This window comes from Bubalus kerabau, chromosome 8 (assembly GCF_029407905.1).
Source record: "Bubalus kerabau isolate K-KA32 ecotype Philippines breed swamp buffalo chromosome 8, PCC_UOA_SB_1v2, whole genome shotgun sequence".
NCBI classification, from domain to species: domain Eukaryota; kingdom Metazoa; phylum Chordata; class Mammalia; order Artiodactyla; family Bovidae; genus Bubalus; species Bubalus kerabau.
In genome coordinates this window covers 27388437-27406466 of record NC_073631.1, presented here as the reverse complement: position 1 = coordinate 27406466, position 18030 = coordinate 27388437, and the positions used below count along the sequence as shown (strand labels likewise).

At 37.8% G+C, this 18030-nt stretch overlaps 1 long non-coding RNA gene across 1 annotated transcript in view; it reads left to right on the top strand.

The window, feature by feature from the left end:
* Positions 1–18030, top strand: part of LOC129658978 (uncharacterized) — a 70139-nt gene that overhangs the window by 15473 nt on the left and 36636 nt on the right. The window contains exons 6-7 of the long non-coding RNA XR_008717652.1: positions 38–96; positions 2892–3088. This is a non-coding gene — a long non-coding RNA (uncharacterized LOC129658978). The remainder of the gene's footprint in view (positions 1–37; positions 97–2891; positions 3089–18030) is intronic.

Here is an 18030-nt window from a genome sequence, read left to right as displayed (position 1 = left end):
CAAAAGCATAAACTAAAACAAACTCTCCTCCCCATAGGTTGATAGAGAAGCACTGTTATAAACCCTGGAAGATGTTTGGTTGCTATTCTCAAAGAGGTAGGAAACAATTTAAACATTTTAAAAAGAAATGAGTGTATGTATTTTACAGAAGAATTCTCTAGTTTAAAACTAGAATTATCCCAGCTTTCATGGTTAAAGTTTTAAATATCTGTATGAAATGTTAAATATCTGTATGTTTTTGTTGTTGTTCAGTCGCTAAGTCCTGACTAACTCTTTGTGACCCCATGGGCTGTGGCACACTAGACCTCTCTGTCAATATCTGTATAAAAATTTTAGCACAAATGTGAAGTGGTTTTATTCCTCCTAGTTGTTAATCTACAATTACATTTAGCTTCTCAGATGCTGGCATGAAAAAAGTTTTAAGATGCTTTCAGCCAGTGTTTACGGTTTTCAAGGGGAAGATGCTGGAGAAAAAAAGGAGGCAAAGAAGGTAAAATACTTAAAAGGGAATTATTTCAACTAGGAAACATGGATTAAAAGCCTGGTTAAAGGGGGAAAAGGAAACATATGTAGGTTGGAAGAGTGAAAAGTAAAGTCAATGGTTTGATGTTTTATTGAAGATGAAGAATTCTTGCAAAATGAGTACCTGAGACTGAAAGCTGAATGAACGCAGGTGGCAGCTGGAGAAGGGAGGGACTGATTTTAAGCTTTCAGGTATGGTGAGTTACTGCTGATACAACCAGCATCACTGGCTGGGAGGGGTGGAGGAGCAGGTGACTGAAGGTAAGGAAGGGCTCTGACAGGCAGAGGAAATAGTTCATCCATAGGCCTCCTACAGTTACCAAAAATGATGGCATGAACCAAACTGGAGAAGAGAATGAGTCAAGAGTAAATTTAAGGGAGTAACTGGGTCAAAATATGAGACTAAGAAGGAGATGTAGTGGGTGGTTTAGTCTGGTGGTGCAAGCTGCAAATGGGAGGGGAGTGATACACAACCAATGCCTTACCTTCTTTGGGTCCGTGCTACTTTGGGTATAATAGAAAAATACATCCTCTTGTGTCAGACAAGGGAAACAGTATCATCAGGACCTAAGGTAAGAAGTTAATGTTCAGAGAAGAGTTTGAATTGATATGGGATCCTCAGGATAATATATTCTTAGGATTTGCTACCTAATTTTTCAGGGCCCAAGGCAAAATGGAAATGCAGGACATCATATTCAAGAATCACACACATACTCACTCCTATGAATACTATTCAGCCATGAGAAAAACGGAGATCATGATATGTGTGACAATATGGATGGACCTTTAGGTTTTATGCTAAGTGAAAGAGCCAAGCAGAGACAAATACTGCTCTGTAAGGTATCATATATATATATGGAATTAAAAAACAAAACAGTAAAACTCATACAAAGAGAGAATTGAAAAGGAGTAGCCAAAGGCTGGAGGAAGTGGGAAGAGCTTGGTAAAAGGGTATAAACTTTCAGCTGTTAGGTGAATAAAGTCTGAAGATCTAAAGTAAAGCAGGGTGACTAGTTAACACTGTAAGGTATGGTTTTGAGTACTTACCATTCTCAGTCATCTTTCATGTTGCTACTTTCTAAAGAGGAAAGACACTTCATTCTTTAGGAAGTTTCTAGACATGGATTTTTGCCATGTTGATGTTTGTACTGGATGAATGAAGTAGAAGCCTCAGGGCATGAGATGACTTCTATTTCATGTAGCCAATCCTCAAAACCCACATTTCAGACAAGTGTATAGTCAGAAATCATTTAGGTAAATTATCTGATAAAAGTTTATGAAATATAATTGGGTAAATGAAATCATTATCATGGTGCTTTCACAAAAGAAAAAAGTCCTCGTATATGGATGACATTTTACACATTGAAAAACTATGCCCCTTGGAAAATTTTGTGATCGCATTTCTTAGTACTACATTTTGCTGTTGCTCTATACCTAAGGACTCAGTGATCTCACCATGGATTACTTGGCGTATAAGCCAAATTGGTTATCTTATTTATGACAGAATCTCAGCTTACTCTTTGTCTCCAGATACTTTCACGCTGTTGTATGTGTGAGGGATTGGGGGAAGAAAAAAATGCAATTAATTTCAGTCAAACTGATTATTTACAAATCCTTTTTAAAAAAGACACAGCTGGTTGAGTGATTTATTGGCTGACGTAATCTTTGTGCTTATGGAAATATGAATTGATTAATGCTCTCTGTCTAAACTTTGCTTTTGTTTTAATGGACTAGTAATAAATAGGAATTTTGGTCAGTTTGATGTAACCCAAAGTAGAAAACAAAGGACAACTAATGAGTAGGCCTCCTATTTTTTTTTAAGGCACTCCCTGGAGTAGAGGATTTCCTTTCCAGCTATGCATTCTAGATGACTATATCTGTTAGCACAGTTGTATATGTGACACCTTGTAACAGCACAGCTAGATTAAAAGTAGAGAAAATACATTCAGACTCGTTCTAGTTTTAGCATTACTGAAAAAGGGAATTTTTCATTAATTATATTTCTTAGTTAACAGAATTACTTTGTACACAATGCATTTCAAAGAATTGGAATATACTAAAATATACAGTAGTGCTACTGTATAAATTGTATCTTTCTATTATTATCTTCATATCCACCTTCTGGAATTTAAGTTGAATTTTATTTTAACTGATAGAGTATATTTTAGTTGGCATTATGGTCTGAATTATATTCCTTTCAAAATTCATATGTTGGAGCCCTAAGTTCCTATAACTAAATTTGGAGATGTGGCCTTTAAAGCAGTAATTAGGAATTCCATGGATAGAGGAGCCTGACAGGCTACAGTCCATGGGGTTGCAGAGAGTCAGGCATAACTGAGCAACTAACAGTTTCACTTTACTTTTTCAAGGTTAAATGAGGTCATCTTGGATCAATAGGACTAGTGTCTTTATGAGAAAAGCAAGAGATTACAGGAATGCACGTGAACAGAGGAAAGGCCATGTGAGAACATAGCAAGAAGGCAGCCATCTGCAAGCCCAGGAGTGAGTCCTCAGAAGACATGAACCCTGCCAGCACCTGGATCTTGCACTTCCAGCCTGCAGAACAGTGAGAATAAAGTTATGCTATTTAAGATACCTATGTGAGGTATTAATATTTTGTTATGGCAGCCCTAGCAAGGTAATATAGTTGGAAACTGTTCTGTGTTTTTTAATTTAGTCCTAAAAATAACTCACATCTATCCATTTTTAGAACTACTGGCATACATGATAACAAATGAGTGTCAATTAGAGGCTTTTGAAAAAAATTCAATTTGGGTGAAATTAGACACATTTTCATTTCTCTGAGTTTAACATGTTATTTAGAGCAGTAAAGACTTCCACTTTTACAAATCACTGTTTTAATCTTATCACCAATGTTTGTTGTAAAATATTTAGAAAACATAGGACAAAAGAAAATCACAAGTGGCTCAGAGGTTAAAGCGTCTGCCTGCAATGCAGGAGACCTGGGTTCGATCCCTGGGTCAGGAAGATCCCCTAGAGAAGGAAATGGCAACCCACTCCAGTAATCCTGCCTGGAGAATCCCATGGACGGAGGAGCCTGGTGGGCTACAGTCCACGGGGTCGCAAAGAGTCGGACACGACTGAGCAACTTCACTCACTCAGTCACTGAAATAGTTTGATATCTCAACATAGCCAGTAATAAAAAATGGAGAGATTAACTACAGAAACTAATTTAAATTAGTGATTTTAAATTTAATATATGAATATCATTGTCATTAAATATACTTCATACGTACCTATACACGCACAACAATTTGAAAGCTGTGTCATCAAATTCTGTTGAATGAATTTAGCATAATTAATGTAACCAATCAACTGTTGTTAATTAGAATGTCAAATATTTTCAGTAATAAGCAGAACAAATATGATAAATTCTCTATGACATATTTTCAAAAATTAACATATACATATTTTCAGCTGTCCCTCTTCTAAAGCCTTCTCTTTTCCCTTCCAAAGAGGAAAGCTACTTTGTTTTGGCTGTGTTGATCCAGGAAATGGATGAATGAGAGCACTGTTTAAGTCTAAGAGGCTATATTAATTCACTTGAGGAAGACACATGCAAGACAAGAAAAAAGTTGATCTGAAAAGATGGAGAAAAGAGGTGACAGAGAAGAAATGACCAGTGCTTAATTATATTAAAAGGTTTTGGAGAATATTAATAGAGAATCAGAGACAGTGGGAGAACCTACCCAACTGTAGTGAGGATTTTAGGGAAGATAAATGGAGGAAGAGGATTTTTAGAAGTTCTGTGGGGTATGACTAAAATACCCTTCATAAGTCCTTTTGAGAAATCTTACAATTTTCATTTTTTATTTTTGAATATCAGATGTTTTCTTTAAAATATAAAAAACACTGATTAAAACCACCACAAATGTTATGTATTCATTTTAATACATAACAGGGATTGATCTATCTATATGTGTGTGTGTGTGTATACATATATATATGTATACAGCTTAATTCTTGAATATACTCAATTTATAAATAACATGCTTCATAAAAAGGGTGTGTAAAATTTAAAGGTTTTAATCTATATTTTTAAACTGCTACATAAGAAATCTCTTTATATCCATTGAGCGTATTTAAAAGTGCTTGTTTTCCTACATTTGTTCAACTTTGCCAACTGATAAACAATGATGTCAAGTTATTTTAACTTTCATTTTTATTAAATGTGTATAGATATTTTCTCATATTATTTCTCTGTCTCTCTCTCATATTATTACCATTTCATCTCTCCCTCTCATATAAATGGCAGGCCTATAAATTTTCTTTGTAGTTAAAGGTTGGATAATAGCTCATAAAATGTATAATTTCCAATATTTACTTTATAAGACTTTTTTGCATAGTATTTTCATTTTTAAGTGGAATGCAAAGCTTATATGTTACTTAAAAACAATCTAGTTTCAGGTAATGGTACAGATGTAATGTTTTCTAAAACAAAAAAATGCTGTAGTTAGAACTCTTAGAAAATACTTTTCTTAGTTATCATTCTTTCTTAGAATATGGATTATTTCTTCAGTTAAAAGGGTTGACTTTCAGATTCAATTTAACTTTCTTTTAGATGTTGTCCGACAGACTCCAAAACTCTATTTAACTTGAGAGAAAATTGATGAGTAGACAAACTCATTTATATTTTTACTTTTTCTTATCGCCTCAGTAGTTTTTAGATATGTTATTTCTTATTACCATTTAAGCCTTAAGCTTCCACCTGTGCTCTTGATCAGATTCCCTTTTCCATTTCTTATTTCAAGTAGTAAAATCTATCAACAAGCTAATAACTCAAGACAAAACTTGAAAGTCACATTTAATACCAGCTTTTCCTGTATATTTTCTCTGTGAAATCCTATCAATTTTATTTCCTGAACATATTCAGTATGTTTCTTTTTCCTGCTCATGGCAAATAGTGCTTAGCATAGGCCCTTATTAGCTCATCATGATCTTTTTCATAAATTTCTTAATGCATCTTCATCACCTAATGAATCCCAGACCCTACTAACCTGGTATCTAAAGCCCTCTTGATCAGTTCTAGCTCTCTTGTCCAGTCTCTTCTGTCTCTCCATCTCTTGCATTTTGTTTTGAGTAATTTGTGGTTCCTTAAAATTCAACATGTTTTATGCATCTGTTCTTTTCATAAACTATTTCCTTGGAAGTAAGAGTCTATGATATGCCTTTTTCTTTGACTTCTTAAATTTAGCTTTTAAGGGTTAGTTTACTTGCCTCTTGAGAGCTTATCTGGTATGGGCCAGGTGCTCATCCTTATATATACATATATATGTGTGTGTGTGTGTTTGTGTGAGTCACGCAGATGTGTCCGACTCTTTGTGACCCCATGGACTATAGCCCACCAAGCTCCTCTGTCCATGGAATTCTCCAGGCAAGAATACTGGAGTGGGTTGCCATTCCCTTCTCCAATATATATATTTTATGATACTTTTCCTTCTGCTTATAACCTTTCTGTATCATGATTAAGCTCTTGGCTCATTTTCTACTTCTCCTGTGATTAGAAGTAACTTTATGTATAAGAGTATCTCATTTTCCTTTGTACTTAAAATATCTAATAGCATATATACATATATGTCTGTATATAGTAATACATGTATATATGCTATTAGGATATATACACACACAAGCATACAACAATAAGTAATTTTTGGACTAACTGAATGCCACATATTCATTTCTCCTTTATTATGATAAGTATAAGAAATGAGCTATTGTAATTTTCTTAAAAACTTGAAACAAGTTCAGAAAGTGTTTACTATTATACTTTCTTATTTCACTGGGAAGAAAGCTGAGCACTGAAGAATGTATGCTTTTGAACTGTGGTGTTGGAGAAGACTCTTGAGAGTCCCTTGGACTGCAAGGAGATCCAACCAGTCCATTCTGAAGGAGATCAGCCCTGGGTGTTCTTTGGAAGGACTGATGCTGAAGCTGAAACTCCAGTACTTTGGCCACCTCATGCAAAGAGTTGACTCATTGGAAAAGACTCTGATGCTGGGAGGGATTGGGGGCAGGAGGAGAAGGGAACAACAGAGGATGAGATGGCTGGATGGCATCACCGACACGATGGACATGAGTTTGAGTAAACTCCAGGAGTTGGTGATGGACAGGGAGGGCTGGTGTGCTGTGATTCATGGGGTCGCAAAGAGTCGGACATGACTGAGCGACTGAACTGAACTGAACTGATTTCACTAGAGGCAGGGGAAATCCCTAGCCCTTGGCTCCAAGTTTATATATTTAGTGTAAAGGGATGTATCTTATCAGTCTTCTTGTTCTGATAGAAGTTCACATTCAAATCCATAAAGTTATTTTTGTTAACTTTAGAGAAAACCTGTATTTTATGAACCATGACCTGCCTTCAAATAACAGCATAACATTAACCAACAGAGAGGAGACACAAGAAGAAAGCTGAAATATGGGGAGAAAAATATGGGCCCAAAGGAGAGAATGAGCTTCCTTGGTGGCTCAGGCAGTAAAGAATCTACCTGTAATGCAGGAGATGTGGGTTTGATCCCTGAGAAGATCCCCTGGAGAAACGAATGGCCACCCATTCCAGTGTTCTTGCCTGCAGAATTCCATGGACAGAGGAGCTTTGGGGGCTACAGTCCATAGGGTCGCAAAGAGTCGGACACGACTGAGTGACTAGGTTGAGTGACTAACACTTTCACACACTTTCGCAAAGGAGAAATAGAGCAAAGCAGGCTTGGAATTCACTGACTTCGATCAAATCTTTGGTAAGCTTACCCGCTTCATGTAGCAGAGCTGCACCCACCTGTGGATTCCACACAGCCCTTCCAGTGCTTTATCTTATGGGTGAAGGGGAGCCTCTGAAAAACAGCAAGAAATAGAGCAACATGATGTGAGATTATGAGAATCTAAACTATTAAGTTTATTTTGACAATGCTAAAAACCAGGAGGTTTCATATGCATACTTCTTCCCATCATACATAGATATACAGATAAGTGAATTGTAATCCATTCTATTATATTTTTAAATTATTTGTCATAACCTTGTTTGACCTGACAAGGTCTATTCCTTAAAGATAGAATGTATAAATCACACTGTATTTTTTAACTCCCTGCACATAAAACATTGGCTGTGCTCCAGGTATCTAACTGATAATTTTTAGTTTTAAGTTTTAAAAAAATCTTTTTACCCAATGACCATTACTAAGAAATCAACAGGCCATCAGTGCATAGGTAATATAACCATGAGTTCTCTCCTACCTAACCAAGTTGGGGAAACAGCTAACAGTATTTAGTAACTAATGGTGCTTTTCCCTCTCATTTGTATAATTTATGGCAGCAGAGAACTGGAGGATTCATGTGTGCTGTGCTCAGTCACTCAGTCGCGTCTGACTCTTTGCAACCCCATGGACTGTAGCCCACCAGGCTCCTCTGTCCATGGGTGGAAAGGGAATAAAAAGAATCTTCCCTCTCCTACATTTGAGAGATTCTATGCCTCTGAATCCTAGATTCTTTGCATGCAGGAGCTGTGACTCATTAATATTTCATCCCCAGTGCCTGGCACATAGTGGGTACTTACAACATGTCAGAATAAGTTAATGGAGGAGAAAAGTCTGTTAAGGAACATCTCAACAATTGAGTGAATGGACAGAATACATGTGGGAGAGTTCATTCAATCAACACATGCAGGTACAAACCAAATTTTAGATTAGTTAGAACCAGAAACAACTCCCACCTTGTGAATTTAAATTTAGTTAGACCTAAGGGAGTCTCAGGTCACGTTTGCTACCTGATTTTCACTTTTGACAAAATGACAAAGGAGTGACATTCAGTGATAACAATCGAGAAACTATTTCATCCTGTTTGTGGGGTAGTTTATTTCCTTGTCCTCTTCCTATTTTTAAATGCTTGCAGGTAGCAATATGAAGCAGAATGAGCACAGTCTCTCGGTGTCACAACTGGACAATGGGTTGACACTGTAACAGCCACCAGAGTTACCTGCGGGCTGCTTTCAGGGCGCTGTGTGATGGGCCGGGCTTGGAAGCTCAGCTGTTGCCAGCAGCTGTGGAAGGACATGCTTGCACATATGCAACCACCGTGCTAGGCGTCCGGGCTGAAAGAAACTGAAACACGGGTTTGGTGTTTGAGTGGAGGCACACTGTGAATAAATACCTAATGCTGATGTGAGCATTATGCCAAAGTCAGGAATCTGTTTGGATAATTGAACATGACATTCATTCTCTCACTGCTGAGTGAAGGAAGGTGAAAAGTATATTTTTTGCTTAACTGGGCCTATTACTTTGAAATTTAGCCCCAGTCATCTGTTACACTGAGAGGGGAATGCTGGCATTTTACGAAACATATTCCCCCCAAATAAAGGAAATGTAGTTTGTAATGTTCAGAAGCCAGAGCGTTTGACTAGTCCCCTCATTTGTTTTTCAGGTTTTGCTTAAATTGGCTTGTAGATTTATCTGCCATGCATTGCACATGGATATTTTTGTCACCGCATATTTTACAACAGCTGTGATCCTGATGGGGATTCAGTTAACCAAAGGCCCCTCTGCATGCAAGCGGTCACCAGGCATCTAATGGACTGAGGGCTGAAACGACAATAAAGTGAGCAGAGCCATGCAGCTGCGGACCAAATGTAGGGTAATAACTAGCAGTTGGCCATTACGGGGTTAACTGCTGGTGTTCTGGTGAGTGTAAAAAAATGTGGAGGTCCTGCTCAAAAACACAGCCAAAATGTGAATAGTTCCATTGGGTCAGAGTTAAAATGCTTCTGCTTCCTTTTCAACTGCTGATTATTTTCAGGATACCAATCTTGTGGGAGTGTCTAACACATATATTATTATAATTGTAATTTTTTTGATAACTATGTCATAGTTTTCCAACATGCTTTTAATTGAAACAAGGGATCATTGCAGAATTACCAGCTTCTTAGTCTCTGGGGTTTCAGCCACTAGTGCCTGTGCCTATATAATTTCCAGACTTGTTACATCTACCCTAGGAAGAATTTTTACCTATACTTGTTGAGTTGAAGAGCCATCCACTCTGTTGTTTTAAACAATGAAATTGTATCACTGCAATGTCAGTCCAAACATGTGTAATTAACATGGAAAATATGTCTAAGCCATATTGGTCAAGATAGATGACTTCCTTGCATGACTTATAAACAGTTAGAGGCAAAAAGCCAGGATGTCAAAACCAAGTTGTATACCGCAAAGTTTTATCTGGGAGGACTTTCAAATTACAAAGGAAACTAAAGACAAAAATTCAGCCTGCCATACTTTCTTAATAAGGAGGGCAGCTTTCTGGTATCTGTATAAAAATAATCCTCTGTCCTTCTCTTTGACGTGTTTTTTTACACTGCACAGGTCAAAACAGACATCTTATTCTTCTGGAAATGTTCATCAAACAGTATAATGGTACATGTCAGAGCTTTCAAATTATTCCGGCTGGAAACAGGTCTCTAATCTCCTTTTAAATTTTATCAGTGACAGCGCACAGAATTCTCTTTGGAATTCTTTGATCAGCAGCCTAGGCTCTGAAAGGCAGAGTTTAGAACTCTGCTCCCTATGTGTTTTTCTGAGTCTGCTGAAAGCCATGAGCTTTGACTTTTTTCCTAGGGTTGTTTTCCTAGGTAATGATCCAATACTACTATTATTAACAGGTAGCACAGCCGTGGGAACATAGACCACTTACCTGCAGGTGCTCTATTCCTTTGCTGGCAAAAATGAGCTCACTCTGAGTATACCTGAAGAATCTTTTTTGTCCTTAAGTATAATGCACTTCTGTTTTTATGTCATCGGTGGCATCAATTATAAATTAAATGTGCCAGGAACCTCTGAGAAAAATCCTCCTTGTGACTGACTCACATCCAAGAAGGATTACTTACCAGGGTATAAGTTAACTTAGGAAAATAAAAATTGCTTGACTATAGCCCTACACAGCAAGACAGCCCTTTCCAGAAGGTATAATGAATTATCAGTGAAGAGGTTTGTAGACTTACTTATATGGGAAATTCTACCTCTGAGAAAGAGCCCTTGGTTCCATTCAGGTGCTATGCCAACAAGGTTCTTGACTACTTGGTTTGTGAAAGCTTGCTATTCATGAACTAAACTCATGTTTATTCAAATATTAAAGACCTTGAGATGTCTAATTTATTCTTTAATTATCAAGCAGCTTGAGCTCTGAGTGGTAATTTCATACATGAAAGAGAGGTACAGTGAAAGCAAAAGAGGGAGAAAGAGAGGGAAAGAGGTCCAGGAATATTGCACTCTAGTGTTTCTAAAGGGAAAATTAATTGTCTAAACTGTACTATCTTGATGTTACCTGAAGAAGGGTGTTCATAAAATAAGACTGCTTCCTGCTGCAGAGTTGTTTTCTTGTATGTTACATAGATTTTTTTTTTAATATCCGTCAAGGAGAGGGAGGCTAATGTTCTGCCAGCTATATATACATATACATACTCATGGGCAGGGGAGTAAACATGAAACACAGGGCTCCTGGGAAACTGAACAAAAGCCTGGAAGGCCTCACTCGTCCTTGGGAATGTGGTAAAGCAAGGAACGCAGAACCATCATCACTCCATCTTTCCTGGCTTTAGTCCCATGTCAGCATTCTGGAAAACCGTTTCTACCCTCTCTCCCTTCCACTGGGCACCTCTGAGAAGATCTGACAGAACTGGCAGGAGACAGTAAATTGGAACAAGGATGCATTCCTTTCCGTCTTCACCCCACTGGGACCTCAGTATGGAGGATAAGACATCTATTCCAGCCCCGCCCCTCAATCACTGCAGCTGTGCAGTCCTCACTTTTATCTGGATGGACTGAAGACCTAACAGAAGAGTGGAGAATGTATTAGGCATCACCAGAAAAGAACTTACCAAAAAAGGATGTGGGGTGCTACCTTATTTTATTTTATTTTTTTAGTACTCAGGCTGATGCCAGTCTGGTCGAGCAACTGCCAACAAATAAGTAAGTATAGTCCAAGGGATTTATTCTTTTTTTTTTTTTTTAAAGTTTAAGATGTAAGGTAGTAAATTACTTTAAGATATATTCTCCTCCAAAGCTGACCTGGGGATGTGTTATATAAGTGTGGTGTATACCCATGGGCACATAGTCACATACGTGTGTATCAAGGAATGAATCTGTCATCCTGCATGTATTCCATCTCTTGTGAAATTCTGGGCACTGGAAGTTGGTAGCTGCAGCAACCACAGCATATGCTATAAGCATTTCAGCTATTAAAGTATCTGACACTTGGCAGGTGCATTCAAGAATGACAACTCTTGGCAAGTTCCATCTTATCCTTGCACACGAATAATAAAGAGAAAGGAATACTTTCAGTCTGGCAGAAATAAGCAACAGGTGCTAAAGGCCTTTGCTGTAGTTTAACAGGAGGGAGTATATTAAACAGTGTGAAATAAGCAAACATAATTATAACATAATGAAAATGATGGCTCCTGGTTAATTCTTGTCTAGACTTGTTCAAAGACCCTGGGGCCAGCACACCTTAGGGGAAGGATTATACTCTTTAAAAATAACAGAATGCATAAAATGTTTAATAGTATACCCTTCATATAGTAAATCCTTCATATTGTAAAAGTCCTTTAGGGATTCTAAAATCTAAGGGCTATTTTTTCAGACGTGGAGCTTTAAGGGTTATCCCATATGTTCAGGGCTGTGGAGGCTCCAGCATGTCCTTATCTAGAATCTATTTGTCCATTCTTTAGCTTACGGAGCTGAATCCAGTATTTTACTGTGTTCTTGCATTCATTCTAGGTCTTGAAAGAGATGATCTATTGCATCAATGCTGCTTCTATTCACCACACATGTAAGATTGCTAATGTCAAGAGTAATTTATTCCTGTGCCCCTCCTGTTCTAGAAGCTGTCAATGAAGATGGTATATCCCAAAGTTCCTACATCTTTGTATCCCTACTGTCTCTTTTGTCTAGTGCTTTGTTTGCAAAATAACTAAGAATGCAATAGCATAATTTGACAATTGTAGTAAAACTGACTAGAATATTTAGGCTCTGGAGTGAAGATTTGCCAAATTCAGAACTGTTTCTAAATTCTGCATATGTGGTTTTGCCTTAATTAAATTCCCCAAGGCTGTTTCTTTTTCTGTAAAGTCAAAATAATAATGAGTTGGCCAAAAATGTCATTCAGATTTCTCCATTCAGGTTATGGAAAAACCTGAATGAATTTTTTGGCCAACCCAATAAAAGCATTTAGTTCACAGGCTCTTTTGAGAACTGAGCTAAATAATGCATTTATTTGCCTTAGTAAAAATATCATATTGTGTTTAGTTGAATATGTTACTTTTATTTATGTTTTTTAGAGTAGATTTCACTGCAAAGAACTGAGTGGGAATAAGGGTGCTAAGAAAGATCATGTGATATTCAGACTTCTCTAGATGCAATTTCTCTGATAAACTTTCTTCCTGTGTCATGATCTGAGGCTTTGCTAAAGTGTGCTTCACAGACCAGCAGCATTGGCAAGGCCTGGGAGCTTAGGAGAAAGACAGAATCTTGAGTCCCACCCCAAATTGATTCGCAGTCTGTATTTTAATGAGATCCCAAGTGACTTGTGCACTTTAATATTTGAAAAGCTCTGGATTAGACAGCTAAAGTCCTTGCTTATCCTTTCAGATGTTCCTCATCTTACCCCTAATTTAATCACATGGATTAATCATGTGTAGTCGTAAGGCCGCATGTTTACAGCGCACTTGGTGAGCTGGCACAACGGGTGATGGGGACCCAGCAGAGCACACTCACAGGTGAGCAGCTCCAGGGGAGGACTACTCAGTGGCTGTTCTCCCCAGGGGAGTGCTGCAATCCTGCCTACCTTGCTGCAGATCACAGACACAGCTAAGCACCAGGCCTGGAGGCCTCTCCTCCAACACCTAGGGAGCAGGCCCCACCCCTGACAGGCGCACTGACACCCACAGAGCAAAGCAGACCCTGCGCTACACGATGGTAGGCTCTGGTCAGCACCACACCAGTCAGACTCCCTGCTGCTGCTGCTGCTAAGTCGCGTCAGTCGTGTCCGACTCTGTGCGACCCCATAGACGGCAGCTCACCAGGCTCCTCCGTCCCTGGGATTCTCCAAGCAAGAACACTGGAGTGGATTGTCATTGCCTTCTCCGAATCAGACTCCCTAGCAAGGGGATAATGGCACAAATCTCTGGACCAACCTCACCCACTGAGGAGCAGACACCAGAAGTAAGAGGAACAACTTTAAAAATTTCTGAATTGTCAGACAAGTCCTTCAGAACAAATGACACTTTACTGACACATGTTATTTTAATTTTTCTGGTACACACTCAGACCCCAAAAGCTATAATTGATGCTACCTCTTCTTCCCTCTCTCACCTCCTAACACTTTCACACTCTCATTGTTTCATTCCTAGATTTTGATTTGCCAGTTTCTAGAGAAACTACTAATATATATTAGGCATTTCCTTCTTCTGATTTTGAAATTGACATAATATCTATGCGAGGCTTTGTGAGAGAGATGTAAGAAAGGTAACAGATCATTGCTTCAGTTCATAAATTACTTTTCTTGTCCTATTAAATCACTGATAGATTTATTTCTGCCTTGGAAAAAAGTTTAGTTAAAAGATATTTCAAGACAAGTTTTGATTATTCTTAATAAAGACAAATACATTCAAATAAATTACAATTAGTTAATTCAAATTAATCATTTAAAAATTCAGGTAAAGATTTTTTAAAAAAAAAAGATGATTAGTGCAAGCTTCTCCTAAATAAATATATATATATGCACACACACACACAATTATATATAGGAACTATAGAATTATATAATATATAAAATATATAATTATTTAAAAGAATATATATTATATATTTTATATGTATTTATAAATATATATATTTCTCTTTTAAATAATACTTCAGAGTTACATAAATAGTCCTGTGGTCTTTTTTATGTTTGACACTATTATTATTTCCAATTAATGGGGATATTTTCTATACGGATTTTTTTTCACTAAGAAGTTGAGCGCTATCTCATAACAAAGACAGCTTGAGAATGTGTGTTAACAAAGTCAAACACTGGAAATGAATTTCACAGTCCTCTGCACTGCTCATTCTCACCTCATGAATCCACAAGTGTCTATGAATTTGAAAGATCGCTGCTGGTGGATGATCTCACCTTCCACACTTCTATAGTCTCTGGTTACGCTTTTTCTCCTGTAAATGGCTCCCTGTACTTGGGGCTGCAGTGCCAAACTTTCTAGACAGGCGTAAATTACTGCTTTGTCTCCCTTCCTCTCTTTCTCCATTTATATTTCATACTGTATGACAAAACTGAAACGGCTGAGTAATGGATGGCGCTGAGGGATGGTGGCCATTCATTGTGTTTTCTTCGTGCTCTGGGTGTTTTACATGTCTGAAATAACAAACCGTATGATACTAGAGATCGAAGGACTTGAACATTTTCATTTGTAGGAGGGAAGCTTTGGTTTTATAAAAGCAGCTGCAAATTAGACTAATTGCTAACTGAAAAGACCCAGAGGGATGGTATGGGGAGGGAGGAGAGAGGAAGGTTCAGGATGGGGAACACATGTATACATGTGGCGGATTCATTTTGATATTTGGCAAAACTAATACAATTTGTAAAGTTTAAAAATAAAATAAAATTTAAAAAAAACAGAAAAATATAGAAAGGCAAAAGTAGTAAAGTATACACTTCCTTTTACATAGAGCATTGAGTCATTGACTGACCTGACATTCCTGCTGTTAACTCACTCATTTTCATAAAATTTGTTTTTCCATTTTAGGAAGAAGATAGATGTTTGTGTCATGCCAGCCCCAGTACCTAACCTACATCTTAATGGGAAGGACAGTGGAACAAATACTCTTCTTTCTCTTACTTGGTTTATTTTAAATTTATAGACTTTAAAACTATTTATCAACTAACTTCCTTCCTCCTTTCCTTCCTTCCTCTTTTTTCCCCAAATAATCTTAAATCTCCCGAGGGGAATACCAGTTTTCTCCTCACTGTTCATGTAGTACACGCTCCCGGCAAATTCTTTATTTTTCACCCTAAACATAGAGGCTGCGGGTGCCGTTTCTTAAAAATTCAAAACAACAAATAGTGGTAAACTCTGTAATTTCTTTCAAAAAATATTCTGCAAAATAAGTGCTTGACATTATATTGGAATTAAAATGCTCAAATTAAGAGAAGGAAGGAAATGAGTATTTATTCGAGGATCTACTATGTGCCAGAAGTTTTCTGTACATGAATTCTTTTAATCCTCATCACAGCACTGGGTGAGAGCTGTTATTCTTTCCAATCTGTGTTTCACCAACTGAAATTGAGACACTCAGTAGTTTGCACAGCATCCTATAGCTACCAAATCTGTATGACTCCAAATCCTACAGATTTAGGATGACTTTCCCATTTTCTTCTATACCAGTGTCCCCTCCCTTAATTTTGCAAATAAGACCCATGAAGTGCAAAGAGACCAGGGGGCTTAAACTGGTGACTGAGTTTGAAATGGATAATAGGTCCTCTGATTCAGTTCATCCCACTAAGCCACTGGGAATACAAAGATGAGGGGGGAAAACTCATGAAATTGACCCTAAAATTAAAATTCACATGAAAATATCTATAAGAAAATTTACCATGTTCATTTTTTTGAGGCATGGAATCTGTTAATATATTTCCTGTCTGTTACTGAGAAGAAAATCTCATGTGATTCCTCCTCATGTTTCTTTTTCTTCAGTGCCATGAGTTGATCAGGCCCCAGAGGTGACGACTGTTATTTTTAAGGAATTTTGTATCTGGATGCTGGCAACACAACTTTCTCGTCTCCATGGCACTGGGGCACAGGTCAGATTGTGCTGGGCCAAATTCCAAATATATAGCATGGATTTTCTATTTTCCAGCTATTAAGGCAAACTGACCTCAGAAATTTGTGCAACTGTTCAAAGAATGAGCCTTATCTTATTCTTATTTCTCTCTCTACCCTTTTCCTTCAACTTCAGAATTGGAACACAGAAGCAACTCCTAGTACAGTGATTATTTTTGCACATGTTACTCTCTTTTCCTCCTACCAGAGTTACCTTAGAACAAGAACTCCACAGTTGCTAAACACATAGAGGTTGTGCATGACTGTTACTATATTTACAGATGAGAATACAAGATTTGGTAGGTGAGAGACTGGGAGAAAGGATTGAAAAGAAAGGTTCAGGATTAAGACTTCTTATACCCATTGCTTTGAAGAGTTGGTAAAGAAACAAAAACCACATAACAAAATCTGAGCATCTTTCTCAGCCCCTGGCGACCTGCCCTAGATGTGTGCAGCGAGTGGTCTGGACATTCTCCACCCCAGGCCAGCTTGACTACTTGCTGTTCCTCAAATATACCTCATCCTTTCCCTTCTCTGAGCTTCTTAGTAAAAGGTTCCCTCTGATATAACTGTCTTATATTCCTCCACTTCTACCAATCAAATTTCTACACATCCCTCAACATTGGGTATAAATGCTGCCCACTCCATGCAGGCCTCTCATGAACTGAGGGTCAGGAATCCCTTTTGTAAGTGACTGTAGAAGCCAGAAATACAGATCTTCTGTAGCACTTACCACTTTACTAAATTTGGAATACTTTTATATCATTGTATCTTCTTTATAAGGTTAAGAATTGTTTCTATAATCCTCATTCCATTGTTTTTTTCACCACTTGACTTCTAGGACCTCATGCTTTCTCAGTTTTCCTCCTCGCTCACTGGCCATTTCTTTGTGGTGTCTCGTTCCCTCCTTCTCTTTGGGTTCTAGCTTATCAGTCTGGATTCTTCACTATTTAGTAAAGCTTCATTTTGGTACTTGATCAATATCCATTCACTCCCAAGATGATTTTATGGAATTTTACAGCTTTAAATATCATCTCAATGCTGATGACTCCCAAATATGTGTGTCCAGCCTGGACCTTGACCTCAGCTCCTGATGGTTCTCACCATCTGCATGCTGAGTCATCTGCACTTTGCCTCCTCACTTGGCATCTCCCGTGAAATGTGTCCAAAACAGAAATCCCAATCCCTGCCCCCATTGCCATCCCTCAAAACTTGCTTTACCTCCTACCTTCTCTTCTGTAATAATGGCAACTGACATTTTAGAATCACTGATTCATCTCTCTCTTAATTTATGCATACAATCTTTCAGTAAATCCTGCAAATCTCAAATATATATCCAGAATCTACTTCTAGGCATTTCATGTCTATGGCCCTGATCCAAGCCATAATTATCTCTCATCTGGGATACTCCGTGGCTTGCTGACTGGTTTCTCTGTCTCTACATACACATACTACTGTGTGCGTGTGTGTATGCAACAGGGCAACTATACTGATTTAGGAATAATTAAAAGGTATTGCACAGCTAAAGAAACCATAAACAAGATGAAAAGACAACCCTCAGAATGGGAGAAAATATTTGCTGACAAAGGATTGATCTCCAAAATATACAAATAGCTCCTGCAACTCAATATATATAA